The sequence below is a fragment of the Scyliorhinus canicula genome, chromosome 19 (assembly GCF_902713615.1).
Source record: "Scyliorhinus canicula chromosome 19, sScyCan1.1, whole genome shotgun sequence".
Classification (NCBI taxonomy): Eukaryota; Metazoa; Chordata; class Chondrichthyes; order Carcharhiniformes; family Scyliorhinidae; genus Scyliorhinus; species Scyliorhinus canicula.
The window spans coordinates 53,848,731-53,876,495 of NC_052164.1; the positions used below are offsets into that span (position 1 = coordinate 53,848,731).

The 27,765-nt window shown below is 45.3% G+C and overlaps 2 protein-coding genes across 6 annotated transcripts in view; one reads left to right on the plus strand and one right to left on the minus strand.

Moving 5' to 3' along the window:
- The window catches only part of ddx42 (DEAD (Asp-Glu-Ala-Asp) box helicase 42), a 146,735-nt gene extending 127,576 nt beyond the window's left edge, over positions 1–19,159 (minus strand). Inside the window, exon 1 of the mRNA XM_038779390.1 lies at positions 19,008–19,159. The gene's annotated coding sequence lies outside the window, so the exon portion shown is untranslated. The remainder of the gene's footprint in view (positions 1–19,007) is intronic.
- Positions 19,160–19,740: 581 nt separating this feature from the next.
- The window catches only part of strada (STE20 related adaptor alpha), an 88,386-nt gene continuing 80,361 nt past the window's right edge, over positions 19,741–27,765 (plus strand). Inside the window, exon 1 of one of the 5 annotated variants that reach the window (XM_038779865.1) lies at positions 19,741–19,826. The gene's annotated coding sequence lies outside the window, so the exon portion shown is untranslated. Of the gene's footprint in view, positions 19,827–20,364; positions 20,515–24,385; positions 24,495–27,765 lie in introns of those variants that run through there. The other 4 variants (XM_038779870.1, XM_038779869.1, XM_038779868.1 and 1 more) reach the window with 4 other exon arrangements.

Below are 27,765 nucleotides of genomic sequence, written 5' to 3' on the forward strand. Positions count from 1 at the left end.
AGTGACTGTGTCTGATTTATGCTCCTCGATGATGGTTTGGGTGAGGGGATGTGCCAATGTTCCCTCTAAGCTGCAAAGCAACCCAGAATCTCACATGCAGGAATTTCCCATGAGCACAAATTGGCTGGGCAAAGAAATTTAATGGGCTGCATGCACTTAATATAGGCCATGCACAACAAATAAAATTTGAGGGGACATTGTGCTATTCACTAAAATAAGGTACCAAGAATAGGTTCCAAGCTATTCAGTATCTCCACAAGTTCATTGGTAAACACATAATAGCATGTGATGTGAAGCTCAATATTTGTTGTGGGGACTATTCACTCCTCCAGAATGGAGGTTAGGGATTACAACTCCTTGCAGTTAGCACTGAAAAGCTCAGAAAAGTTAACCGTTTCTCCCTCCACAGATGCTGCCTGACCCGAGTACTTCAAGATTTCCTGTTTTATTTCATGATTTCCACTATCCACATCATGTAGCTTTTTTAGCAACAGAGTGTACAGTATGGGCACTCTTACTCTCCCTGGACAAACCTAACAAGCATTGTGCTGAGCCTTTTTGTAATGGCCGAATGAGAGAGCATGATCAGAATATCTACCAGGTGCCTAACAAATTTCACTTGCCCAGCGTAGCTAGTGATTCAGAGAATATCAGGTACGGGGTACTGGGAACTAAATTAGAACAGACTTCATTACCTGAATCATGTGCAAATGGAGATAGATTAAGCAGCTGAAGGAAATTAACTCATGGCTGAAGGCGTGATCTGGGAAAGTGGGGTTCCGTTTTGTAAATCGCTGGAGCGAACACTGGAACAGGTAAGAAACTGTACAGTTTTTCTTTTATTGGTTCATGGGATGTGGGAGTCGCTGGCTCGGCCAACATTTATTGTCCATCACCGAGGGCATTGAAGAGTCAACCACATTGCTGTGGATCTGGAGTCACATGTAGGCCAGATCAGGTAAAGACGACAGATTTCCTCCCCTAAAGGACATTAGTGATTCAGATGGATTTTCAACAACAATCGACAATGGTTTCATGGTCAGATTTAGGCTTTTAATTCTCGATTTGTAGAGTTGTATTGGGGTTCATTTGAACCAGGCTAGGATTTTAACCCAGTAAATGGGAAGGCTCAGGTGGGAAAGAGTAGTATTAGTGATCATTTGAAAGCAAAAGAGTAAATAAATAGTCAAACAGGTAATGGGAAAAGTAAAAGATGTAAAGTAATTTTTAAAAAGAAAAATGAGAAAAAACATGAGAGCAGAAGGACAGGTTGGAATCGATCCAAAGAAGTATTCTTAATAAAATATGTCCCACTTATAGGATCAAATTGAATGAACTGAAGACACAAATTTATCTTTTGAGTGCAACATGGTTGCCATCAGAAGACAGTAAGGTTAAATATACCAGGTTAGACGGTCCACTGGGAGAAACTGATAGAGGAGTGGTCTTTGTGATTAAGGAGGAAATGACTTTAATGATAAGAGAATATAGTGAGAGGAAATCAAGCAATGGGAAGTTAAGAAACAGAAAAGTATTTAAGATTGTAGTGATGGTCATGTATATATTGCCTGCCAACAGCTGTTAAGTGGCAGAATGTATTAATGCAGAAATTAAACAAGTCTGTAGCAAAGGCAGCATAGTTTTAATGAGATTTTAAACATTCTTACAAATTGAGTTGAGATTTGCTCATGTCAGAAAAGTAGCAAATTTACTGAGTGTGTTCAGCATAGTTTTCTGCAGCACTAATTCTTAGAATACACAAAAAGATAGGTAGAGAAACAAAATGAATATAAATAATTTTTTGCAAACGTTTGGCAGAGAAGGTTGTTCACTTGGGCAGGATGAACAAAGAAGCAGAATATTATTTAAATGGATACTGCAGAATGCTGAGGTACAGAGGGATCTGGGTACCCTCATACATAACTTAAGTCAGCATGCGGGCACCAGCAATTAGAAAGATAAATAGAATGTTGGTCTTTATTGCAAAGGTAATGGAGTATAAAAGTTGGAAAGTGTTCTTACAACCGTACAGGCCATTGGTGAGACCACACCTGGAATAGTGTGTAAAGTTTTGTTCTCCTTCCAATGTTTGCACCAGAAGCAGTTCAGAGAAAGTTCACCTGGCTGATTCTTAGGATGAAGGGATTGTCTTCAGAGAAAAAATTGAGTCTACACTCATTTAAGTTCAGAAGAATGAGAGGTGATCTGTCGTATGAGAAACGTTTGAGGACTCTGGGTCTGTACTCGGGAGTTTAGAAGGATGAGCGGGGATCTTGTTGAAACTTACAAGATACTGCGAGGCCTCGATAGAGTGGGCGTGGAGAGGATGTTTCCATTGCAGGAAAAACTAGAACCAGAGGACACCATCTCAGACTAAAGGGACGATCCTTTAAAACAGAGATGGGGAGGAATTTTTTCAGCCAGAGGGTGGTGAATCTGTGGAACTCTTTGCCGCAGAAGGCTGTGGAGGCCAAATCACTGAGTGTCTTTAAAACATAGATAGGTTCTTGATTAATCAGGGGTCAGAGGTTATGGGGAGAAGCAGGCAGGAGAATGGGGATGAGAAAATATCAGCCATGATAGAATGGCAGAGCAGACTCAATCGGCCGTATGGACTAATTCTGCTCCTAGGTCTTCTGATCATATTGAAAGATTCTGAGGGGGTTTGACTACATAGATGGTGCGTTAGACAGGTTTTTGATCTACAAAGGACTCAAAGATTATGGGTGGGATAGAAGTGGCAGGCAAGAAAGTGGAGTTCAGGTCACAATCAGATCAGCTATGATCTTATTGAATGGTCTTCTCCTGCTCCTACTTACACTTTTATGTAAGAAGGCAAGCGTTGTTTGACTTAATGGGTATTGAGCTAGATTAGACAGCCTAACAGTGTGTGAACATTACCAGTGATCATATGATCGAGTTCAATGATGCCTTTAATTGGAAAAAGCAAAACTGCCACTAAATTCTAAATTTGATACGGCTGACTTCAATGGAATGGGACACTGACAATGAATTGGGCAAATATGTAAACGAAGAATTCATCAAAAGGTCAGTGGGTGGTGTTCAAACAAGAATTTTAAATAATACAGAACGGGTTAGGTGGATTGGCCATGCTAAATTGTCCGTAGTGTCCTAATAAAAAGTAAGGTTAAGGGGGGGTTGTTGGGTTATGGGTATAGGGTGGATACGTGGGTTTGAGTTGGGTGATCATGGCTCGGCACAACATTGAGGGCCGAAGGGCCTGTTCTGTGCTGTACTGTTCTATGTTCTATGTTCTAACTGGTTTATAACCATAAAGCAACAAGAACTCTACTTGGCAAAAAAAAACATGCAACTCTTAAGAGGTAAGGGACAACATAAAATCAAGGGAGAAAACAAAACAAAAGTGTAGCACAGGTTCCAGAGATTCCAGTGACTTGGAGATATACAAAGGGTGACAAACAGAAAGTAAGAGCTACAGAATGTGACTATTGAAAGGAACATGCAAATGATGCAACAACGTAAGAAATAGGAGTAGACCATGCAGCCCATCAAGTCTGCTCTGATATTCATAGAACATAGAACAGTACAGCACAGAACAGGCTCTTCAGCCCTCGATGTTGTGCCGAGCAATGATCACCCTACTCAAACCCACGTATTCACCCTATACCCGTAACCCAACAACCCCCTCCTTAACCTTACTTTTTTTTAAGGACACTACGGGCAATTTAGCATGGCCAATCCACCTAACCCGCACATCTTTGGACTGTGGGAGGAAACCGGAGCACCCGGAGGAAACCCACGCACACACGGGGAGGACATGCAGACTCCGCACAGACAGTGACCCAGCCGGGAATCGAACCTGGGACCCTGGAGCTGTGAAGCATTGACGCTAACCACCATGCTAAGAAAGATATAATTCTCCCTCCCTCTCCTCTGCCTGGGTTCAGTTCTCCAGCTCCTGTCTGCAGACTGACAATAAAACCAATGGGTCTTATTGGGGGGTTTGGGTTCTCACCATTGTCCCCGCTCGCGGCAGCTCTCATTCAGCCTCTGGGAGCCGCACTCACTCACTGCGGCTGCGCTCAGCCCGGAGCAGCACCGCGCATGCTCCGCACAGAGAGGATACTTTCGGGGGTGGAGCATACTGGCGCCTGCGCGTCAATCCAATTATGGCTGATCTTCAACCTTAAATCCACTTTCCCACTGCTCCACATATTCCTTAATTTGGTTACAGTCTCGGTCTTAATTCAATTGGGGCAGCACGGTAGCATTGTGGATAGCACAATCGCTTCACAGCGTCAGGGTCCCAGGTTCGATTCCGGCTTGGGTCACTGTGTGGAGTCTGCACATCCTCCCCGTGTGTGCGTGGGTTTTCTCCGGGTGCTCCGGTTTCCTCCCACAGTCCAAAGATGTGCAGGTTAGGTGGATTGGCCATGATAAATTGCCCCTAGTGTCCAAAATTGCCCTTAGTGTTGGGTAGGGTTACTGGGTTATGGGGATAGGGTGGAGGTGTTAACCTTGGTTAGGGTGCTCTTTCCAGGAGCCGGTGCAGACTCGATGGGCCGAATGGCCTCCTTCTGCACTGTAAATTCTATGTAATCTATGTAATCAGGGAGCATCTGTAACCCTCTGGGATAGAAAATTCCAACGATTAACAATTCTCCGAGTGAATACAATTCTCCTCATCTCAGACCTAAATAATCAATCTTTATCCTGAGACTGTGCCCCATGTTCTAGGTTCCCCAGGCAGGAGAAACAACCTCAGCGTTGAGCCTGTCAAGTACCTTCAAGATCTTTGTTTCAAAAGATGACCTCTGAAATTTCTGAAGTCCACAGAACATGGAACCAACTTACTCAGCCACTTATCATAGGACAATCTTATCATCCCAGGAACCAGTCTGGTGAACCTTTGCTACAACACCTACAACGCAATATGGAGACCAACACTGCACACAGTATTGCAGGAGTGATCTCATCAAAATCCTGTTCAATTGTAGCAAAACTTCCTTATTATTGTTCTCCACTCCCCTTGCAATTAAAGGCCAATTTGTAATTTTCCTTCCTGATAGCTTGCTGTACCTCCATGCAAACTCCCTGGACAACTTGTGCAAGTATACCCAAGTCCCTCTGAACATCAACAATTACATCTTTCACACCTTTTTACATGTAATTTGCTTTTCTATTCTTAGGACCAAAATTAATAATCTCGCACTTCCCCACATTATATTACGTCTGCTGTCTTGTTGCTAATCTAATCTGGCTATATCTCTTTGCAGCCTCTGTGTCCTTTCCTCGGTTTACAATCTGAGCTCTGTATCATCAGCAAACTTCAATACATTATTCTCTTAGTCTAATTATTGATTTATTGATGAATATTGATTGAGACCCCAGCCATCAAGCATCTATCCATTCTCATTCCATTTTCCAGTACTTGGTCTGTAACCTAGGTAGGAAAGTACATACTGAAGAAGACTATGGCTATAGATAAGGTGAGGGGGCAAAAATCTGGCAAATAGTGTATAATATGGGAAAATATGAAATTGCCCATTTTGTCAGGGAGAATTTAAAAAAAGACGCTTATTATCTAAATGGTGAGAGATTGCAGAGCTCCAAGGTCAATGATTTGGGTGTCATAGGATATTGCGTGTGAGGGGAATTGATTACAAAAATTGGGAGATTATACTGACAGTTGTACAGGGGATTGGTGAGACCACATCTGGAGTATTGTGTACAGTATTAGTTTCCTTATTCAAGGAAGAATGTAAATGTGTTAGAAGTAGTTCAGAGAAGGTTTACTGGACTAATACCAGGAATGGGCGGGTTGTCTTGTGAGGAAAGGTTGGAGAGGCCAGGCTTGTATCCATTCAAGTTTAGAAGAGTAAGAGATGACTTGATCGACACCTTCAAGATGCTGAAATATATTGACAGTAGATGTGGAGAGGATGGGTGCAATCTTCCTGAAAAATTTCCAAGTGTTGCAGCGAGCGGGAATTGCCACATATTTCCCGGCACTTGGCCCAGCGAAACAGGCAACGCAATTCAATATTAATTGGTCAACTTAACGCCCCGAATGCTGGCTCGCCAGCCCCCAACGAACAAGGTCGAGCAGCACTTAAGTTACACTTGCTCAGCCAGCAAGCAACAATGGCACCGAGGAGACCAGCCCCAAGATTTGGGGATACTGACCTGTGAAGGCCCCTGAATGCAGTGGAGGCGAGGAGGGATGTCCTGTTACCCAGAGAGTCCCGAAGGGCAAGTCACAAGGCAGTCAGTGCTGCCTGGGACGAGGTGGTGGCAGCAGCCTGCTCGGGCAGTGTGACCAGGAGGACTGGCCTCCTCCAGTGTCGGAAGAAGCACAAATGCATAGACACCAACATCCCACCCCTCCCCCAAATGAGCATTCCCCCCCCCCCCCCCCCCAAGCGACCCCAACCCTCCCTCCATCCCGCTCTCCCCCCCCCCCCCCCACAACTGTGAAGCGCATGTGTGGCTAACTTTGCCCACTCTGTGTCTCCTCAGGAAAAGCTCTCCCATAATTGACAGGAGAGGGTCCAGGTTGGCGGTGGGGTGCCAGACTTGAGAATCCTCACCTCATTCGAAGAACAGGCCCTGGAGGTGACTGGTGTAGCCGAGTACAGGGCAGTCACCAACGGGGAGGCTGGCAGACGTCGTAGACGCGAGGAACCACTATGCTCCACCCGGAGGATCTGTCAAATGTGAGTAGCGATTGCCTTACTGACTGATCCATCCCTCCCACTAACCACAAGTCCATTCTCCCGCAGGGCCAGCAGCCGACGGCGTGGCCCATCCCGAGCGGCACCCTCTCATGACTCAGAGGAGAACCCCTGGAGGAGAGCCCCGAGGACACAACTGTTATAGTCGCGGCACAGCTGTCATCCCCACCCTCCACCAGCGCAGATAAGCACACCTCGGTGGGACATGTTAGTGGTCAGGCTTCTGGGGTACACTGCTGCTGATGGAGGCACGAAGCCCCAGGCGAGACAGTAGTTGGAGGTCTGCTGGATCCCTGGGCCCAGCTGGGTCCAAGCTTGACACAGCCTATGGGACAGGGTTACCCGGAGTTGATGGAGACGATAGGGAGTGGCCGGGACATTCAGAGGGAGAAATCAGCGTCACTCCAGCACATCCATAGCTGCGGGTGCAGGAGATGGCACCGGCAATGAGTGGCACTGAAGCCAACACTGCTAGGGTGGCGACCGCAGTGGAGAGCCTGGTACACGACGTCGGCACCATGAGTGAAGGTGTCCAAGGCATGGCACAGTCGGTTACCGTCATGGCGGAGGGTCTCAGCAGTATGTCTGCCTCACTGGGAGATGTCGCCCAGTGCCAGCCGACCTTTATGAGGTTCTGCAGGTCATGTCTCGCTCTCAGATGGGCATGGCCGAGAAGCTTGTCCCAGTTGCAGGTAGACATTGGCGAGGTGCTGCAGAGCATTGCCCAATCAATGAGGAGCATTGCCGGGGCCGTCCACACAATGGTGCGGACCATGGGGAACCGCCAGGGCTGGCAAAGCCAGATGATGCAGGGGCAGCCAGGGCTCGATCCAGCTGCTCCCCCCCCCCCCCCAACCCCGTCCCAAGGTGAACCCCAGGGCCCTATGGGCACTGACCGGGAAGAACCCGTCAAGGACCCAATAAGGACCCGTCCCATGGGGTGACGATGGTGACCACCAGCTCTCCTGAGTTCCACCCCTCTTCCCGGCGGCACTATCGGGAATTGTGCAGCACATTAAACAACTTTTTGCACAGCCATTATGATGCCTCTGTCACTTTCTTCCACAATGCTGGCCCCGGGACCCATGCCCATCTCTCCAGGCAACAACAACCCCCTCCGTGGCGCTTACCCAGCCTCTGGCCGTGCCCCCAGAGCGGTGTCCCATCCCCTGGGTGTTTGGGTGTTGGCTGCTGCATTTTTGGGCAGCACGGTAGCATAGGGGTTAGAACAATTGCTTCACAGCTCCATGGTCCCAGGTTCAAGTCCCGGCTTAGGTCACTGCCTGTGCGGAGACTGCACGTTCTCCCCGTGTGTGTGTGGGTTTCCTCCTGGTGCTCCGGTTTCCTCCCGGTGCTCCGGTTTCCTCCCACAGTCCAAAGATGTGCATTGGCCATATTGTCCTTAGTGTCCAAAATTGCCCTCAGTGTTGGGTGGGGTTACTGGGTTATGGGGATAGGGTGGAGGTGTGGGCTTGGGCAGGGTGCTCTTTCCAAGAGCCGATGGGCCAAATGGCCTCTTTCTGCACTGTAAATTCAATGATTCTCTGTGTCAGGTGCCTACTGACCCACAATTGCCAATTCCCTGTAAGCGATAGCCTTCAACCACGCAGCCAGGGTCCTCAACAGCCGGTGAGGGTTATGGGTGCGACAAATGGGAGGGACAAGGGTTGTCCCCGGAATGGGGTAGGGATCCAGGGATTGGCATGGCGGTGCCGCGTGCGATTGCCCCCCCTCCACCCTCCCATGGCGGCCCACTGATGCAGAGGGCCCCCCTCCCCCAGCAGAGAGTTCCCCATCCCCCCGCTGAGCACTGGGGCAGCAAACCCCACACCCCCAGGCTCTTTGCCTGTGAGCAAAGATGGCTACTCATCTCCTCACGTCCCCACAGACGCCCTTCCATCAGGTTCAGGTTTTTCAAATGTTGTGCCCATTATGGAGACATGGTTAGAACAGGGACAGGAATGGTTGTTGAAAGTTCCGGGGTATAGATGTTTCAGCAAGAGATGGGAAGGTGGTAAAAGAGGTGGAGGAGTAGCATTGTTAATCAAGGATAGTTTAACGGCTGCAGAAAGGCAGTTCGAGGGGGATCTGCCTACTGAGGTAATATGGGCTGAAGTTAGAAATAGGAAAGGAGGCCACATTGTTAGGAGTTTTCAATAGGCCCCCAAATAGTAATAGAGATGGGGAGGAAGAAATTGCAAAGCAGATTATGGATAGGTGTGGAGGTCTCAGGGTAGGTGTCATGGGTGACTTTAACTTTCCAAATATTGATTGGAACCTCTATAGGTCGAACAGTTCGGATGGGACAGTTTTTGTACAGTGTGTGCAGGAGGGTTCCTGACATAATATGTAGATAGGCCGACAAGAGATGGGGCCACATTGGATTTGGTACTGGGTAATGAACCGGGCCAAGTGTTAGATTTGTTTCTGGGAGAGCACTTTGGAGATAGTGACCACAATTCAGTGTCTTTCACTATTGCAATGGAGAGGGAGAGAGCCGTACGGCAGGGCAAGGTATATAATTGGGGGAGGAGTAATTATTATGCGATTAGGCAAGAATTAGGGAGCATAAGATGGGAACAGAAACTGTCAGGGAAAGGCACAAATGAAAAGTGGAACTTGTTCAAGGAACAAATACTGAGTGTCCTTGATAGGTTATGTCCCTGTCAGGCAGGGAGGAAATGGTCGTGTCAGGGAACCATGGTTCGCAAAAGAGGTTGAATGTCTTGTCAAGAGGAAAAAGGAAGCGTATGTAAGGATGAGAAAACAAGGTTCAGTTGGGTCGCTTGAGGGTTACAAGGTAACAAGGAATGAGCTAAAAAAAAAAGGGCTTAGGAGAGCTAGGAGGGGGCATGAGAAGTCCTTGGCGGGTCGGATCAAGGAAAACCCCATGGCATTTTACTCTTCAGTGAGAAATAAAAGACTGACCAGGGTGAGGTTAGGGCCAGTCAAGGACAGTAGTGGAAACTTGTGCATGGAGTCAGAAGAGATAGGAAAGGCATTGAATGAATACTTTTCTTCAGTGTTCACCGAGGAGGGGGGCTATGTTTTTGAGGATGAGAGAGTGTGATACAGGCAGGTAGGCTGGAGGAGGTAGATGTTCTGACAGAAGATGTATTAGCAATTTTGAAAAACCTGAGGGTCGACAAGTCCCCTGGGCCAGATGGGATATATCCTAGGATTCTTTGGGAGGCAAGGGATAAGATTGCAGAGCCTTTGGCTTTGATCTTTGGGTCCTCACTGTCCACGGGGATAGTGCCAGAGGACTGGAGAGTGGCGAAGTTGTTCCTCTGTTCAAGAAAGGGAATAGGAATGACCCTAGTAATTATCGGCCGGTTCGTCTTACTTCGGTGGTCGGTAAGTTAATGGAAAGGATCCTGAGGGATAGGATTAATGACCATTTGGAAAGATGCAGCTTAATCCGGGATAGTCAACACGGATTCGTGAAGGTTAAGTCTTGCCTCACAAATTTGATTGAATTCTTTGAGGAGATAACTAAGTGTGTGTAGATGAAGGTAGAGCAGTTGATGTCGTATACATGGATTTCAGTAAGGCATTTGATAAGTTCCCCATGGTCGGCTCATGAAGAAAGTAAGGAGGTGTGGGATAGAGGGAATTTGGCCAACTGGATAAGTAACTGGCCATCACATAGAAGGTGGTGGTGGATGGAAAATTTTCAGACTGGAGACCAGTTACCAACGGTGTACCACAGGGATCAGTGCTGGGTCCTCTGCTATTTGTGATTTTTATTAATGACTTGGAGGAGGGGGCTGAAGGGTGGGTCAGTAAATTTGCTGATGACACCAAGATTGGTGGAGTAGTGGATGAGGTGGAGGGCTGTTGTAGGCTGCAAAGAGACATTGATAGGATGCAGAGCTGGGCCGAAAAATGGCAGATGGAGTTTAACCCTGATAGGTGCGAGGTGATTCATTTTGGTAGGAAAAATTTGAATGCGGATTACAGGGTCAACGGCAGGGTTCTGAGGAGTGTGGAGGAACGGAGAGATCTTGGGGTTCATGTCCGCAGATCTCTGGGGGTTGCCACTCAAGTGGATAGAGCCGTGGAGAGGGCCTATGGTGTGTTGGCGTTTATTAACAGTTTAAGAGCAGTGGGGTTATGCTGCAACTGTGCAGGACCCGGGTGGGACCACATTTGGAGTATTGTGTGCAGTTCTGGTCACCTCATTGTGGGAGGGGTGTGGGGGCATTGGAGGGAGTGCATAGGAGAATTGCCAGGATGCTGCCTGGATTGGAGGGTAGGTCTTATGAGGAGAGGTTGAGGGCTTTTCTCATTGGAGCGAAGGAGGATGAGAGGCGACTTAATAGAGGTTTATAAGATAATGAGGGGGACAGATAGAGTGAACGTTCAGAGACTATTTCCTCGAGTAGATGTAGCTGTTACAAGGGGGCACAACTATAAGGTTCAGGGTGGGAGATATAGGAGGGATGTCCGAGGTAGGTTCTTTACTCAGAGAGTGGTTGGAGTGTGGAATGGACTGCCTGCTGTGATAGTGGAGTCGGACACCTTAGGAACTTTCAAGCGGTTATTGGATAGGCACATGGAGCACACTAGAATGACAGGGAGTGGAATAGCTTGATCTTGATTTCGGACAAAGCACGGCACAACATCGAGGGCCGAGGGGCCTGTTCTGTGCTGTACTGTTCTATGTTCTAAAAGGCGTTCTAATTGACGCCAGCGTGACCACTTGTCAGGCCGCTGAGTGAAAGGAGGCTGTTGGATAAGGGGTGGCTCTCGTTAATTGCTTGGAAATGGGGTTTAAGTGGTGATAATTGGTTTCTCGTGACACTACGGCGAGATTCCCATTTCGCCTCCGGCAGCAGGCTGGTTGCATCGCAAACTGTTTGGCGCCTGGCGCGATTCCCGTTTTTGGCCTCTCCCGCTATTCATCAACTCGTTACACTTTAGCGCAAGCGTAACAAGGTCGTAAGATCGGACCCAACGTTTCCTTCTGTGGAAGAATCTAGAACTAGGGGTCACTGTTTAAAAGAAGAGGTTGTTCATTTAAGACTGAAATGAGGAAAATTCCCCCCTCCCCCGAGAGTAGAGTCTCTGGAGATCTCTTTCTGAAAAGGCAGTGGAAGCACAATCTTTGAATATTTTAAAAGCAGAGCTTTATAGATTCTTGATTAACAGGGGGTGAAACATTTAAGGAATCGGGGGTAGGCAGGAATGTGGGATTGAGATTACAATTCGATCAGACATGATCTCATTGAATGGCGGAGCAGACTCGAGGGGCCAAGTGGTCTACTCCTAACTTGTACGTCCATACTCATGGCTTCCTGTTTGTTAACCAATCCTTCATCCATGCCAACATATTACCCCCAACCCCATGAACCCTTATCTTGCGGATTAACCTTTATGTGATACTTTAATGAAAGCCTTATGGAAATTAAAACATACTGCATCCACTGGTTCTGCTTCTTGTACCCTATTAAGATATACTCCCAAAAAACACTGAAATGTCAAAGCGATTTTCACACTGACTCCATACGGATGTAGCATGATTTTCTCAGTGTCCTTAATGAATGATTCCAGTTCTTTCCTGACAGCTGATGTCAGGCTAACTGTGGGCCCCGGTTTTCTCTCCCAACTTTCTCAAATTGTGGAGTTAATTTACTATCTTCCAATCCACTGGGACCGTTCGAGAATCAATGGAACTCTGGAAAATCATAACCACCATTTGGTCCTGGGAAACTGCTGGATCTGGTCAATATATCTGACATGTCCTCATTCTTGTGTCTGTCTCTATCACCAATACTTACTTTAGCCATTCCCCTTTATTCTAGAGTCCTGAAAGCTCTCACCTGTTTTTATATTCCTGGATAGTTTACTCATATCTTATCTTTCCCCTTTTCATCAACATTTTGGTGACTCTTTGCTGGTATCTAAAACACTTTCAATCTTCACTTTACTGCTAATCTTTGGCAAATTATAAGCCTTTTCTTTTAATCTGATACTATCCTGGACTTCCTTAGTAAGACCTGTATCGATCTTTCTGGCTGATTTTTGTTTTCTACCAGAACGTATTCTGGTTGAACATGCTAAATTATTTCCTTAAATGTTTCCCATGTTTCATTTATCGCCATATCTTTCAGCCTATTTAACTTATCAACAACGGCCAGCTGTCCCTCAAGCCTATGTAATTGGCTCTTGTTTTGGAATAGGATGTCACTTTCAAACTTAAAAGCAAAATTCATTTGTATTATGATCACTTTTTCCTCAATGGATCTTTTACTGCGAGATTACTAATTAGTCCTGTCATTACACAACACTAGATCTAAAGTAACTTTTATATCCATGACCTACCACATGCTCTGTCATGTCCATCTAACCTATTTATTTCATTACTTAACTAAATGAGTAACAAAATGACTAACGGTAAGTGAAAGTAATGGTACGCCAGTCTCCTTGCTCGGAGACAAAAGAACACTCATCAACCACTATAGAGAAAACAAAACAAAAGCAAAACCTCCTTGCCCCTCTGTACCAAATTCCCAATTTGGCACAGGGTTCCCAGATCATGGAGTGCTGCATTACTCTGTGCAGTAGCAAACACAATTTATATGCAGAACGTATGAAAATGTCAAAGTCAACACAAAATAGCTTACACTTGTATTTAAAAGAGAGTGATCAGAAGTAATGTGGGCCGTTTGAAAATTTATAATGATAAATTAAATGAAAAGAAAATGGCTGACATTTTAAATTGTTGCTTTGCAACAGTGGTCAATACAGTAGACAGACTCAGCAAGATCTTGAATCAGAGATGGGGACTCACTAAAACTAATTAAGCAAGTAATGAAGACAATAATGGCCCTAAAGAATGACGTATATCCCAGATGGTTTCCATCTTAGGGTTTGGGTAGGTGAAAACATTTCTGATGCTTAATTCTAATCTTGTAAAATTCTCTTAATTCAGAAACTGTTTCTTCCGATTACAAATCACTCTGCTATTTAATCAAAGAATTATAAACCAACCAATAATATCTGTTGTCAGGAAATTACTAAAGTCTATGATTAAGGATACAGTAATTGAACACCTTAAAGATTTTCAGCTGTACAGATTTGTAAAGGGCATGTCATACCAGGTGATTCTGATTTAATTTATGAAGATGAGAATAACATAGTGCAGAGAAAAGTCAATGGACATAATAGATAAATGATAAAGTCTGTTTTAAGACCTTTAGTCCAAGCAAACAGAATTGAAGGCAAATTATTGATCTGGTTGGAAATTAACTGAGCTGCAGGCAACAGAAGGTAGGGATAACGGGTAGATGCTCTAATTGGCAGGATGTGATTCTGTGAAGGTGTGTGCTGGAGCTTCAACTGTTCACTGTGTTGATTCATTACTTGCATGATGAGACAGACAGCCACATATGCAAACTTTCTCATGACCCAAAGATAGGCAGCACTGTAAGCAGTTTAGAAGGAATCATAAAATCGCAAGAGATATTGATAGATTAAGGGGAATGGGCAAAAATAAATTTCTTCAGCGAGTGGTCGGCCTGTGAAATTTGTTACCACAGGAAGTAGTTGAGGCCAAAACATTGCATGTTTTCAAGAACAAGTTAGATATAGCACTTGGGGTGAAGGGGATCAAAGGATATGGGGATAAGCGGGATTAGGCTATTTAGTTGGATGATCAGCTATGATCATAATGAATGATGGAGCAGGCTCAAAGGGTCTCCCCTGCTCCTAATTAAATATGTTTTGGATGAGATGTTAAACCATGGTGTCATCTGCCCTTGCAGGTGGATGTAAAATCATCCATGGTACTATTTTGAAGAGAAGTGCAGTTATTTCCAGTGTCCAAGCCAATATTTATGCCTAAATCAACATCACTGGCACAGATTATCTCTTCATTCTCACACTCTCGTTTGTGGGAGCGCTCAGTGTACAAATTGGCTCCAGCACTTTCTAAATTGCAACTGTTCATTGCTACAATTTTAAAGTATTTCCTTGGCTGTAAAGCACTTTAAGGAGGCCAGTTCTCACACAGCAAGCTCCCACGAACAGGAATGTGATAATGACCAAGCAATCTGTGTTCTTGATGTTGATTGAGAGATAGATTTTGGGCAGGACCCTGGGAAGAAATCGCCTGCTTCAAAATAGTGCCATGGAAAGAAAATGTTTCCTAATTTTACTCCTGAAAAGTCTGGCTTTAATTTTTAGGCACTGTCCGTTATCTCTCTAAACAGTGGAAATAATTTCTTTCTATCCTTACTGTTCCCCTGATAACCTGAAAACAATCATGATTTGTGTTCTGAGGGAGCATATGCCTAACTTGTGTAATTACCTCTCATAATTTAACCCTGTAATCCAGGTACTAATCTGTGCTGCAATTCCTCAAAGACCAAATAGCTTTTCTATGGTGTGGTGTCCACAACCGAATACAGTACTCCGCATATGGTCAAAGGAGAGCTTTGTATAGCTGTAACATGACTCCCACCCAATAATTTTCTAAATAGAAAAGGGAAACATTCCAAAAGCTTTATAATTATTTTCAGTCTTTGTCCATGATATATAGATCCCCAAATATCTTCAGACCCAAGAAAAAAATACTTGGATTTATACAATGCCAATTGTGTGTCCAGGACAATCACAATAAACATCAGAACCTAAATACTAGGAGCAGGATTTGTCAAGTCAGCCCCTGGCTTATCTCCTCTTGGCCTCAACTGCACTTTCCTGCCCACTTTCCATAACCCTTCAACTCATTACTAAATAAAAATGTGTATCTCCTCCTTAAATTTACTCGATGCCCTAGCATCCACTTAACTCTGGGGTAGTGAATTCCACATATTCACAACCCTGTGAGAGAAGTAATTTCCCCACATGTCAGTTACAGATCTGCTTCCCTTTATTCTACAAATATAACCTTTTGTTGTGGGAGGATAATCCATCTGGAGGAAACCCACGCAGACACGGGGAGAACGTGCAGAAAGTCACCCAAGCCGGGAATTGAACCCGGGTTCCTGGCGCTGTGACGCAACAGTGCTAACCACTGTGCTACCGTGCCGATATCCTCTCATTCTTCTAAATCCAATTATTTTTTTTCCAATTGTTGGGCAATTTAGCTTGGCCAGTCCACCGACCCTGCATCTCTTTGGCTTGTGTGGCTGAGATCCACGCACACACGGGGAGAATGCAAACTCCACAAGGACACGGGCCTCACGGTAGCATGGTGGTTAGCATCAATGCTTCACAGCTCCAGGGTCCCAGGTTCGGTTCCCGGCTGGGTCACTGGCTGTGCGGAGTCTGCACGTCCTCCCACTGTGTGCGTGGGTTTCCTCCGGGTGCTCCGGTTTCCTCCCACAGTCCAAAGATGTGCGGGTTAGGTGGATTGGCCATTCTAAATTGCCCGTAGTGTAAGGTTAATGGGGGGATTGTTGGGTTACGGGTTTACGGGTTACGTGGGTTTAAGTAGGGTGATCATTGCTCGGCACAACATTGAGGGCCGAAGGGCCTGTTCTGTGCTGTACTGTTCTATGTTCTATGACAGTGACCCGGAGACTGGTTCAAAACCAGGTTCTCGGCGCCGTGAGGCAACAGTGCTAACCACTGAACCACCATGCCATCCTACAATCTCTCTTCATAAAACAAACCCATCTTCCCTGGAATCAATCTAGTGAACCTCCTCTGAACTGTCTCTAAAGAAATTACACCCCTCTTCAAAGGGGACCAAAACTGTACACAATATTCCAAGTGCGGTCTCACTAATGCCTTGTACAGTTGCAACAACACTTCCCTACCTTTATGCTCCAAATAAAGACCAAATTTCCATTGCCTTCCTTATCCTTATTTCCTGATAAGAAGTCTTACAACACCAGGTTAAAGTCCAACAGGTTTGTTTCAAACACGAGCTTTCGGAGCACGGCTCCTTCTTCAGGTGAATCAATTCACCTGAAGAAGGAGCCGTGCTCCGAAAGCTCGTGTTTGAAACAAACCTGTTGGACTTTAACCTGGTGTTGTAAGACTTCTTACTGTGCTCACCCCAGTCCAACGCCGGCATCTCCACATCATTATTTCCTGGTGTAACTGCATGCTAGTTTTTTGCAATTCATGCACGAGGACACCAAAATCCCTTGCCCCGAAGTTTATCTTGTTTAGATAATAAGTTGCCGTTCCATTTTTCAGACCAGACCAAGAGATGGATGGATAACCTCACAGTTATCCACGTTAAACTCCATCTGCCAAATTTTGGCCCATTCACCTAACCATATTAGAACATAGAACATAGAACAGTACAGCACAGAACAGGCCCTTCGGCCCTCGATGTTGTGCCGAGCAATGATCACCCTACTCAAACCCACGTATCCACCCTATACCCCCCCCCCCCCTTAACCTTACTTTTTTTTAGGACACTACGGGCAATTTAGCATGGCCAATCCACCTAACCCGCACATCTTTGGACTGTGGGAGGAAACCGGAGCACCCGGAGGAAACCCACGCACACACGGGGAGGACGTGCAGACTCCACACAGACAGTGACCCAGCCGGGAACCGAACCTGGGACCCTGGAGCTGTGAAGCATTGATGCTAACCACCATGCTACCGTGAGGCCCGTGTCCTTGTGGAGTTTGCATTCTCCCCGTGTGTGCGTGGATCTCAGCCACACAAGCCTCAAAATAAGGGGAAGTAGATTTAGGACTGAGTTTAGGAGGAACTTCTTCACCCAAAGGGTTGTGAATCTATGGAATTCCTTGCCCAGTGAAGCAGTTGAGGCTCCTTCATTACATGTTTTTAAGGTAAAGATAGATAGTTTTTTGAAGAATAAAGGGATTAAGGGTTATGGTGTTCGGGCCGGAAAGTGGAGCTGAGTCCACAAAAGATCAGCCATGATCTAATTGAATGGCGGAGCAGGCTCGAGGGGCCAGATGGCCTACTCCTGCTCCTAGTTCTTATGTTCTTATAAACCGGAGCACCCAGAGGAAACCCACGCACACACGGGGAGGACGTGCAGACTCCACACAGACAGTGACCCAGCCGGGAATCGAGCCTGGGACCCTGGAGCTGTGAAGCATTGACGCTAACCACCATGCTACCCTTTATCTATTTGTAAATTTTTTATTTCCTCAATGCAACTTACTGTCCCACGTATTTTAGTGACATCCGCAAATTTAACTGTAGTATCTTCCATCCCTACATCCAACTCATTAATACATATTGTAAATAGTTGGGGCCCAAGGACCAAATCCAATGGCACCCCACTAGTTACATCTTACCAACCAGAAAAAGACCCATTTATCCTGACTCTCCCTTCTTTCAGTTAGCCAGTTTTCTATCCAAGTTAATAAATGATCCCAAATCCCAAGTGATCTTACCTTTTTTATGGCACATTATTAAATGCCTTCTGCAAGTCCAGATGTACTACATCTACACGAGCCCCATTATCCACTTGGTGTGTTACATCTTCAAAGAACTCTAGCAAATTAGTCAAACGGATTTACTCTTCATAAAATCATACTGACTCCGATGGATTGCGTTTTGACTTTCTAAATGTCCAGTTATTACTTCTTCAATAATGGATTCTAATACTTTCTGAACGAGATATTAAACTAACTGGCTTATAGTTTCCTACTTTCTGCCTCCCTCCCTTTTTTGCAATCCACTGAAACCTTTGCCGCATCCAGGGAATTTTGGTATATTATAACTAATGGATCCACTATCTCTGTTGCCATTTCCTTCATGACCCGAAGGTGAAAGCCATCAGGCCCTGGGAACTTGTCTGCCTTCAATCCCAATAGTTTGTTTCGTACTTTTTCCCTATTGATGATGATTGTCCTAAATTCCTCTCTCTCATTACCTGTTACTATTGGGATGGCACCAGTGTTCTCCACTGTATCAGACCTGTGTCCAGGATGATTACTAATAAACCCAAAACAAATTGATTATTTTAAGTTGGTTAGTAAAATGCCAAGTGAGTATCCTGCGCAGACCCTATCTGAGAAAAGTTAACACATCAGATCAAGGCTTTTCATTAGAGCTCCAGCTCCAATGGTTTCCAATCCAAAACATTAAGCAGCTTCCTTTGCAAACAGACGAGTTCCATTGTGCGATATAAGTAAGATTGTCACATTAATTAGGTGACTACCTGAACCCCCCCCCCCCCCGGATTTAAACACAACTCTGTGCCCAGAAACCGCAGACAGTGCAGGCCAGCCAGGCCGGGGGGACACAAGGATGGAACTGCGCCGGTCACAATCCTGTAAACAGGCAGCAGCTGAGTACCCGGGCCCAGGGCCCGGAGCGGACAGCCAGGCCGCAGCCTACCTGAGAGAAGATAAACACTCGACGTCGATGTTCCTCAGCGCGGCCTTGGCCTCACGATCTCTCCCGACGCCCGCTCTGTCCCGGCCCCCGACGCTCCGCTCTCTCCCGATGCCCGCTCTCCAGGCCCCCGACGCCCGCTCTCTCCCAGCCCCCGACGCCCGCTCTCTCCCGATGCCCGCTCTGTCCAGGCCCCCGATACCCGCTCTGTCCAGGCCCCCCGATACCCGCTCTGTCCAGGCCCCCCGATACCCGCTCTCTCCAGGCCGTCGTGCGAGCCCCAGTCCGCGCATGCGCGCTGCCCGCCCTGAGGCGAAGGCCGGGTTTATTTCTGGCTGATTTCGCCGCCAGTCTAAGTCTCTCAGAAAGACTCTCCGGCCGCACGGGAAATAAATAAAAATAAACTCTGGACAATATTTGAGTTTTCACTCAAATGGCTTGACGTCACTAGGTCAAAGGGCAATACGACCTCAGGCATTTTCTTTTACCGAATGACCTTTAGAGCGAAGTAAAAACAAATGATTTTCCTGATGAGTAAAAGACAATTTGTTGTCGGCTAAAAATAAAAATAATGGAAAAGGAATTGAGGATTGTGTTGGTGACGTCATGGGCTAAGCTCCGGACAGTGACCTTTGACCAACCGAGCGGGAAGGCGGGAGGATGGCGATTGGCACCTACGGCAGCCAATCGGAGACCGGGACAGCTGCACCGCCCCGCATCCGCTAACGTCAATTCGAGAGGATGCACCAATGGGAGTAGGCAGGGAAGGCGGGACTTCTGGTGCTGGGTGGTGCGGGCAAAGGGAGACGGCAGCAGCTGGAGGTCAGTGACGGTATCTGGTCGGTTCCGCGGCGGAGTTCAGGCTACTCCTGGGGGTGAGGGAGTCAGATCCCGGCCGCTGCGGCAGCATTGGGGCGTGCAGGGAATACTCAGCAGGCCAGATGCTGCAGTGGCGCAGGGCTGACAATAACCCTGGCTTTGCAATGGGAGCTGGGCTCTGCATAACTCTTCCCAGTCAGAAGGTCAGGCATTCCAGCCAGAGCCCGTTGTCCAACCTGACACTTCAATGTCAGCGCCCAGGGGGCGTCGCACTGCCGGAGGGTCAGCGCTGAGGGAGCATCAGCACTGTTGCTTCACAGCGCCAGGGTCCCAGGTTCGATTCCTGGCTTGGAACACTGTCTGTGCGGAGTCTGCACGTTCTACCTGTGTCTGCGTGGATTTCCTCCGGGTGCTCCGGTTTCCTCCCACAAGTCCTGAAAGACTTGGTGAATTGGATGTTCTGAATTCTCCCTCGGTGTACCTGAATAGGTGCTGGAATGTGGTGACTTGGTGTTTTTCATTTATTGCAGTGTTAATGTAAGCCTACTTGTGGCAATAAAGGTTATTAAATTATTATTAAAAGAGGGGGTGCTGTGCTGCCGGAGGGTCAGCACCGAGGGCGAATCATCATCTGAGGGGGAGCTGTGCTGCCGTTAGTTCTGATGAGGTGTGAAACCCTTTTGTGTCTCAGGTGAATGGAACAGATCATTTAAATACTATTTCAAATAGGAGCAGGGCTCTTGGTGTCCTGGCTGATATTTCTGTCCACATTCAACTATAAAACAATTTTGTGGAAGCTTCCTATGTGCAAATTGGTTGCTGTATTTTTCATTCTGCAAGTGTGACTGTGCTATGTGACTGAGCTGTATATGTTTTCACATCCCTATCATATTCAGAAGTGTTTCATGGTGACTTAATTACTTTTGAAATACTTTGTGCATACATGGCCCTAAACAGCAATGAAACAATTGACCAGTGTTGCGGTCCAAGAAAAATAAATGCATTTGTATAACTGTTTCAGGACAACAAAGCATCAAGTGCATTGCAGCCAACAAAGTATTTTTGAAGTGTACTTGTAATGTTGGAACTATGGTGGTCAAAATGTGCATAGCAAGCTTCCATAAACAGTGAAGTGATATGGAGGGAACAGTCTACCCTCATCCAATAGGTCTGTGGGATTGTTTCTAACTAATTGAGGAGGGCAATCTAGTTCTCTCTTAATATTGTAGTTAATTGTTAGCCTAGGTTTATATATTGTGATTTAACCCCATACAGTCTTAATTTTAAAAAGTGTTCAGATCATGCATTTCTTATCTCCAGGAAATCCCAAAGTGTCTTATTACTATTTAATGGCTTTTTTGAAGTGCAGAAGCCACTTTTTATCTGGAAATGTGCCACAAAGAAGAATTGTGTGAAATGATACATGAATTGTTTTTGCTTGGTGTTGATTACGGAATGAATGTTTAATGGAGACAGCAGGAGGAATCTTGCTGGTTTTGAATAGTTAATTTACACTTGAATAGGCAGATTGTGTTGCATTGCAGCATAACACTTCTACTGAACAAGGCTACGCTCATTCAGTATTACACTCAATGTCAGATAAATTTGTATTCAAATTCTGGAATTAGCTTTAACCCACAATCTTCCTAGAAGGAATGCTGCTGCTAAATCAATGACACAAAATAAAAGTTTGCCTTCCATTTTAGTCCAGAATGTAATATGGAATATAGAAGAGAAAATCACTCTTCTAAGTTTGTTTCTGTGTGATGGCAAATGGTGAGGATAATAGTGTTTACAGAGGCATATAGACTTGGGTGAGTGGACAAAAACTTGGCAGATGGAATATGATGGAGGAAAATGTGAAGTTATGCACTCTAGGCAGAATAAAGGAGCTGAACGCTATTTAAATGGAGGAAGAATGCAGAAAGCTGCAGCACAGAGGGATTTGGGGGTCCTCATGCATAAATCAGAATTTAGCATGCAAGTTCAGCATGCAATTGGGAAGGTAAATAGAGTGCCTTTATTTCAAAGGGAATGGAGTATAAAAATAGGGATGTCCTGCTTAAGCTACACAAGGCACCAGTTAGACCACACCTAGAATACTGCAAACTGCTTTGATCCCCTTATTTGAGGAAAGGTATATTGGCATTGGGGGCAGTACAGAGAAGGTTCACTAGGTTGATCCCAGGTATGGAGAGATTTGTTTAGGAGAGATTGAGCAAGCTGAGCCTGTACTAATGTGGTTTAGAAGAATGACAGGTGAACTTTTTGAAACCTACAAGATTCTCACATGGTATATGCTGAGAGGATGTTCACTCTTGTGGGTGAATCTAGGATCAGAGGCCATTATCTGAGTAAAGGGTCGCCCATTTAAGGCAGAGATTAGGAGAATTTCTTCTGACGGTAATGAATCTGTGGAATTCTTTACTGCAGTAAACTGTAGAGGTTAGGTCATTGAGTATGTTTAAGGCTGAGAAAGACAGATTTTTAGTCAGTCAGGGAATTAAGAGATATGGGGATAAGGTGGGAAAGTGAAGTTGAGGCTTACTTCAGATCTCATTGAATGGCGGAACAGACTCGATTGACCGAATAGCCTGCTCTGCTCCAATGTCTTATGTCCATACTCAGAAATTGACCATGTTCACTTGTCAGGTGCAGTGTAAGTTCTGTTTTGGAATAAAACTCTGCCGGCAACAATATGTATATTTGTAGCTCTAGCCATCCAAGGAAGTAGACAGTATTCTATCACATTTGGTGCCTTCTAGATGGTGAGGGGGCTTTGCTAATTTGCCATGAAGTTCTCAGCCTCTGACCTGCTTTTTGTAGAAACTGCATTTGTGGTTGGTCCAGTTAAGCTTCTGGTCAGGTGATCGCCAAGATGTTTTGGTGGAGCAATAAATGTTAGTAATAATTGAATGTCAAGTAGAGATGACTAGAGTCTTGTTGCAGATGTCCAATGTGTTGCATTTGAGTGTCAATGTTGTTAGCCACTTACCATTCCAAGCCTAAATTTTGTCCATGTGTTGCTGCACGTTGGCACAGCTGTTTGATTATCTCAGGAATTGTGAGTAAGGGCATAAGTAATAGGACCAGCCTCTGCCTGCCTAATCCCCATATCACTTGATTCCCTTAAGAGTGCAAAAATATGTTGTTCCCAGCCTTGCATATACTCAACAACTGAGCATGCATCCTCTCTGGGGTAGAAAATACCAAGAATTCACAACCAATATTTATCTCCATCTTGGTTCCAGATGATCATCCTCTGACCCTTTGTTCCCAAGTTCTAGATTTTTCAACTAGGAGAAACAGCCCCTTCGAATCTTTCTTGTCAGTTCCCTCGGTCCTGTGTTTCAATTAGATCATCCATAAGTTTTTCTAAACTTCAGACTATGGACTGATTTGATTCAATCTTTCCTCGTATTCCAGCTTCCTCATCCCAGGTCTCTATCTGGTGAGCCTTTGTTGGACTACCTCCAAGACAAATATATCCCTCCTTCGATATGGTGACCAAAACACGGGACACCAAGTGTGGTCCCACTCAAAGTCCCGTACAATTGCAGCAAGACGTCTTCCCTCTTGTAAGATCAAATTACCATTTGCCTTCCTAATTGCTTATTGTACTGGCATGTTAACATTGGGCCCTATGAAAGGTACCCAAATTCTTTTGAACATAAGCATTTCAGCTTGAATATATTTACTAACCCAGCCTCGATTGATCTCTAGCATGGAGCATTCCAAAGAATGTGACCCTCTGAGGAAAAATTCCTCATCTCAGTCTTAAATGGACGTCTCCTTATCATGGAAATTGTTTCCTAGTTCTTGACCTTCCCTTGAAGAGAAAGTCCTCTCCGCTTCCATTCTGTCAAGGCCCAATGTTCCAATCCAACACCTTTCAATCTTCTAAAGTCAAAATAGCACCAACCTGTTCAACCTCTCCGCACCTTTCCCCATCCTATCATTCCAGGAATCAATCTAATAAATGTTCTCTGATGCAAGCATATCCCTCCTTTAAATATAGATACCAAAAATTACATGGCCCTTTTTAGAGAAAACTGACTGGTGATGATTTAACTTGAGGGTCACCACACCTTGAGCGAGGGGCAAGGTTCAGAAAGCAGGCTGGCCTTCTTGAATAACCTCAGCCAGTACGGGAATTGAACCCATGCAGTTGGCTCCGCATCACAAACCAGCCGCCCAGCCTGCTGAGCGAACTGTGCTCTTGATGTAATCTCCCCAACAATGTAGCACAATTCAGGTGAAGGCTGTCCCAATGGCACAACACCCACTTTCCCCTTGATTGGTGTCAGTGTCCCATGAATAGAAACCCATTTCCCCCACACTGATCTTTGAGTGACACATTCAACTTTCTGATCTTATTTACCCTGTACCAATTTGCTTGTGGCTTGGGTAGTAATCCAACAATTTTAACTATTAATGTAGTTTTTTTTTAAATGTAGTCCATGCTGCTCATTGTCTCTCAACCGAACCCTTTTCATTCTGCCAATGTCATTGGGACCCAGATGGACCATTAACCCTGACATCATCTCCGCAGAGACAGTGACCCAGCGGGGAATCGAACCTGGGACCCTGGTGCTGTGAAGCCACAGCGCTATCCACTTGTGCTACTATGCTGACCAACAACATGAGTGCCTCCTGGACCAAAATGTCCAGGTAAGCTTCCCTTTTCCTAATGCACCATCGTGTCTGAAACTCTGACTCCAGCTCATCAACTGAGACAAAAGTTCTTCCAGCTGCAGTCACTTACTGTGGTTGTTGTGCATCATACTGATGCCCATCAGCTTCCACATTCTACAACTGCAACACATCACCTGCCCTACCAGCTATATTGTATTATGTTTGACTAATGAAACATGACTCAACAAATCATTCGTTGACTCAACAAATGATTTCCTGGGGCTGAGATGATTAACCTTCAATCACCATACCCATCTTCCTTTGTGCTGGGCATGACTCCAAGCAGTGGAGACTTTTCCTGCAATCCCCATTGACTTCTCATAGTCGTGGCATAGAAGGGGATTATTGGACCCGTTGAGTCAATGCTGGCTCTGTTGAGCATTCAGTAATTCCCCTTCCCCCTGCTCGATTTCCCTCTAGCCCCAAACGTTTTTCCTTCAAGTGCGTGTCCGGTGTCCATTTGAAATCATTGATTGGCTCTGCTTCCACCATCCTTGTTGGCAGCAAATTCCAGATCATTACTACTTCCTGCACAAAAAAACGTTCAGCCATACACTCGGCCTGCATCTCTTCCTCAACTTCATCTGTGACTTCTGGTCCTTGTACATTCAGCTGATGGGTGCAGTTAATCTTATCTCAACCTGTTATAATCTTGTACATCTCTAAACCTCCCTTCAATCTCCTTTGCTCTTGGAGTATTACCCCAGTTTATCCAACCTAACCTTGTAACTAAAATCCCTTCCCTCTGGGCTTATTCTGGTAAATCATCTCTGCATCCTCTGAAGAATCCTTTTTCCTTCTTGTTGTGACCAGAAGTGGACACACTACTCTAGTTGTGACCTTTGATCAGAAATTTATAAAAGTGCAACATGACATCCATGCTGGGGTGAGCACAGTAATAAGTCTTACAACACCAGGTTAAAGTCCAACAGGTTTGTTTCGAATCACCAGCTTTCAGTGAATCACCTGAGGAAGGAGCAGTGCTCCGAAAACTAGTGATTCAAAACAAACCTATTGGACTTTAACCTGGTGTTGTAAGACTTCTTACTCTAATTATGAAGCCCAAGATCCCATATGTTTTGCTAACTCCTCTCCCAATATGTCCTTCCACCTGTTTTAATAAGCTCTTTGAAGCCATACTCTCAAACGCTACTTTGATGTGAACAATAGTCACATTTGGCTTCCCTCGAAAATACGACTCTTTTGTCCGTGATTGGACCACGTGTAATAAGGTTTGAAGCTGAATCACCTTGGTTAAACTCGGTGGGTGGTCAGGTTATTCCTATTAAGTGCCACTTGAAATTGCTTGTTAATGATGCCTTCATTCAGTGATTGAGAATAGACTGGTCGGGTGGTAATTGTTCTGTGTTCTTATTTGGGCGACGACAGAACTGGGCAATTTTTCACATTGTTGGTAGATTCCAATGGTGGAGCTTATTGGAGCATAGAACATAGAACAGTACAGCACAGAACAGGCCCTTCGGCCCTCAATGTTGTGCCGAGCCATGATCACCCCACTCAAACCCACGTATCCACCCTATACCCGTAACCCAACAACCCCTCAACCTTACTTTTATTAGGACACTACGGGCAATTTAGCATAGCCAATCCACCTAACCCGCACATCTTTGGACTGTGGGAGGAAACCGGAGCACCCGGAGGAAACCCACGCACACGGGGAGGACGTGCAGACTCCACACAGCATCTTGGCTAGACTTGGGACTAGATCTGGAACACAAGTCTTCAGCAATGTTCTTTTCATATTCTGTGTGCTGATATCATGTGGAGTCAATCAAATTCATGGAAGACGATTACAGATGCTTCAACCTTGCCTTTTGCCCTTGCAGGCTGGCTGCACCATTGTTGATGGTGGGGATGTTCGTGGAGTCCTCTCCTTTTAGTCGTACCCCAGCATTCACAACTGGATTTGGCAATCCTGCATTTCAACATTTCACTGTAAATACTTAACAACTGTGTTTTCACATTTGCAAACACCGATATGTGGTCACCTATATTTTGCATTTTGATCTTGGTGTCTTTGGAGTGAGTCCTGTCATCAAATTGCAGTTTGTGGGATCGTGCTTTGTACATGACAAATCATATTTGCCGATAGAACAACCATGACTACTCAAACTAAAAACCATTGGCACTGGAGTACTTTGGGATGCCCAAGGGACAGAAAGTGTTCTGTATAAATGTATAAGTCTTTATCTTAAAAAAACAGAATAAAAGCAGCTATAGGGACAGTCTGTTCTTTAACATTCCTTGGTACTGTGAAATGCCCCCACAAAAATGTTTAAATGTTACTTCTCCAAATCATGATGCCGGCGTTGGACTGGGGTGAGCACAGTAAGAAGTCTTACAATACCAGGTTAAAGTCCAACATTCACCTGAGGAAGGAGCAGTGCTCCGAAAGCTGGTGTTTGAAACAAACATGTTGGACTTTAACCTGGTGTTGTAAGACTTCTTCCTGTTCTCCAAATGATGCAGCATTTGGCAAATTCCCAAGAATCATCAGTGATAGTATAGTTTTGAGTTAGTAGAAGTTCTGTATCTAGTTCTCTTTTACTGGTGGTGTCCTGCACAATGGGCCACAGCCTCATTCCAGGAAATGTAAGGGCTCATTGATTGTTGCCAGCCTTAACACCAGACAAAATGACTGCTTTGAGCTATCAGCAGGAAGTTTGCTTTGGTGCAGAGTAATCTTGACATTATGCAAGAAAATGCTGTCTCCGACACACGAGCATTATTTTGACAACAGGGCATGCCAGTCCATCGTTTCCCTGTGGAGCATAGGATGTAGGAACTGCAGCAACTGAGAGAGATTGTCAAAGTAAAGAACATTGCATAGTTTTTTTGTTTATTAATTTCCCCCACTATAGGTGGTTGCATTTTGGGGTTGATTCATTGAAAAACAGGAAGCTGTGGATATATACAATTATTGTGTGTGGGTTTCCTTCGCTGACCAGATTTTGGTCTTTGTGGTAGTAAAGTTACTGAGAACAGATATTCTGTCCGGATGGATTAAAAAACAATGCAGAGTTTCCTTTGTCCGATGAGAGAATACAGTAGTGAGCATCAGCGAGACTGGAGGACAGCATACGTCGGAGGAACTCTGACTTTTAATCATTTATGTGATTATTGCAGCGACCTCCACTCTTTAATTTCAGTCCCTATATTTCCTGAATATCCTGTAGCCCTGAATATTAAATTCCCAATTGGATCCTGCTTTGAATCAGATCTCTGT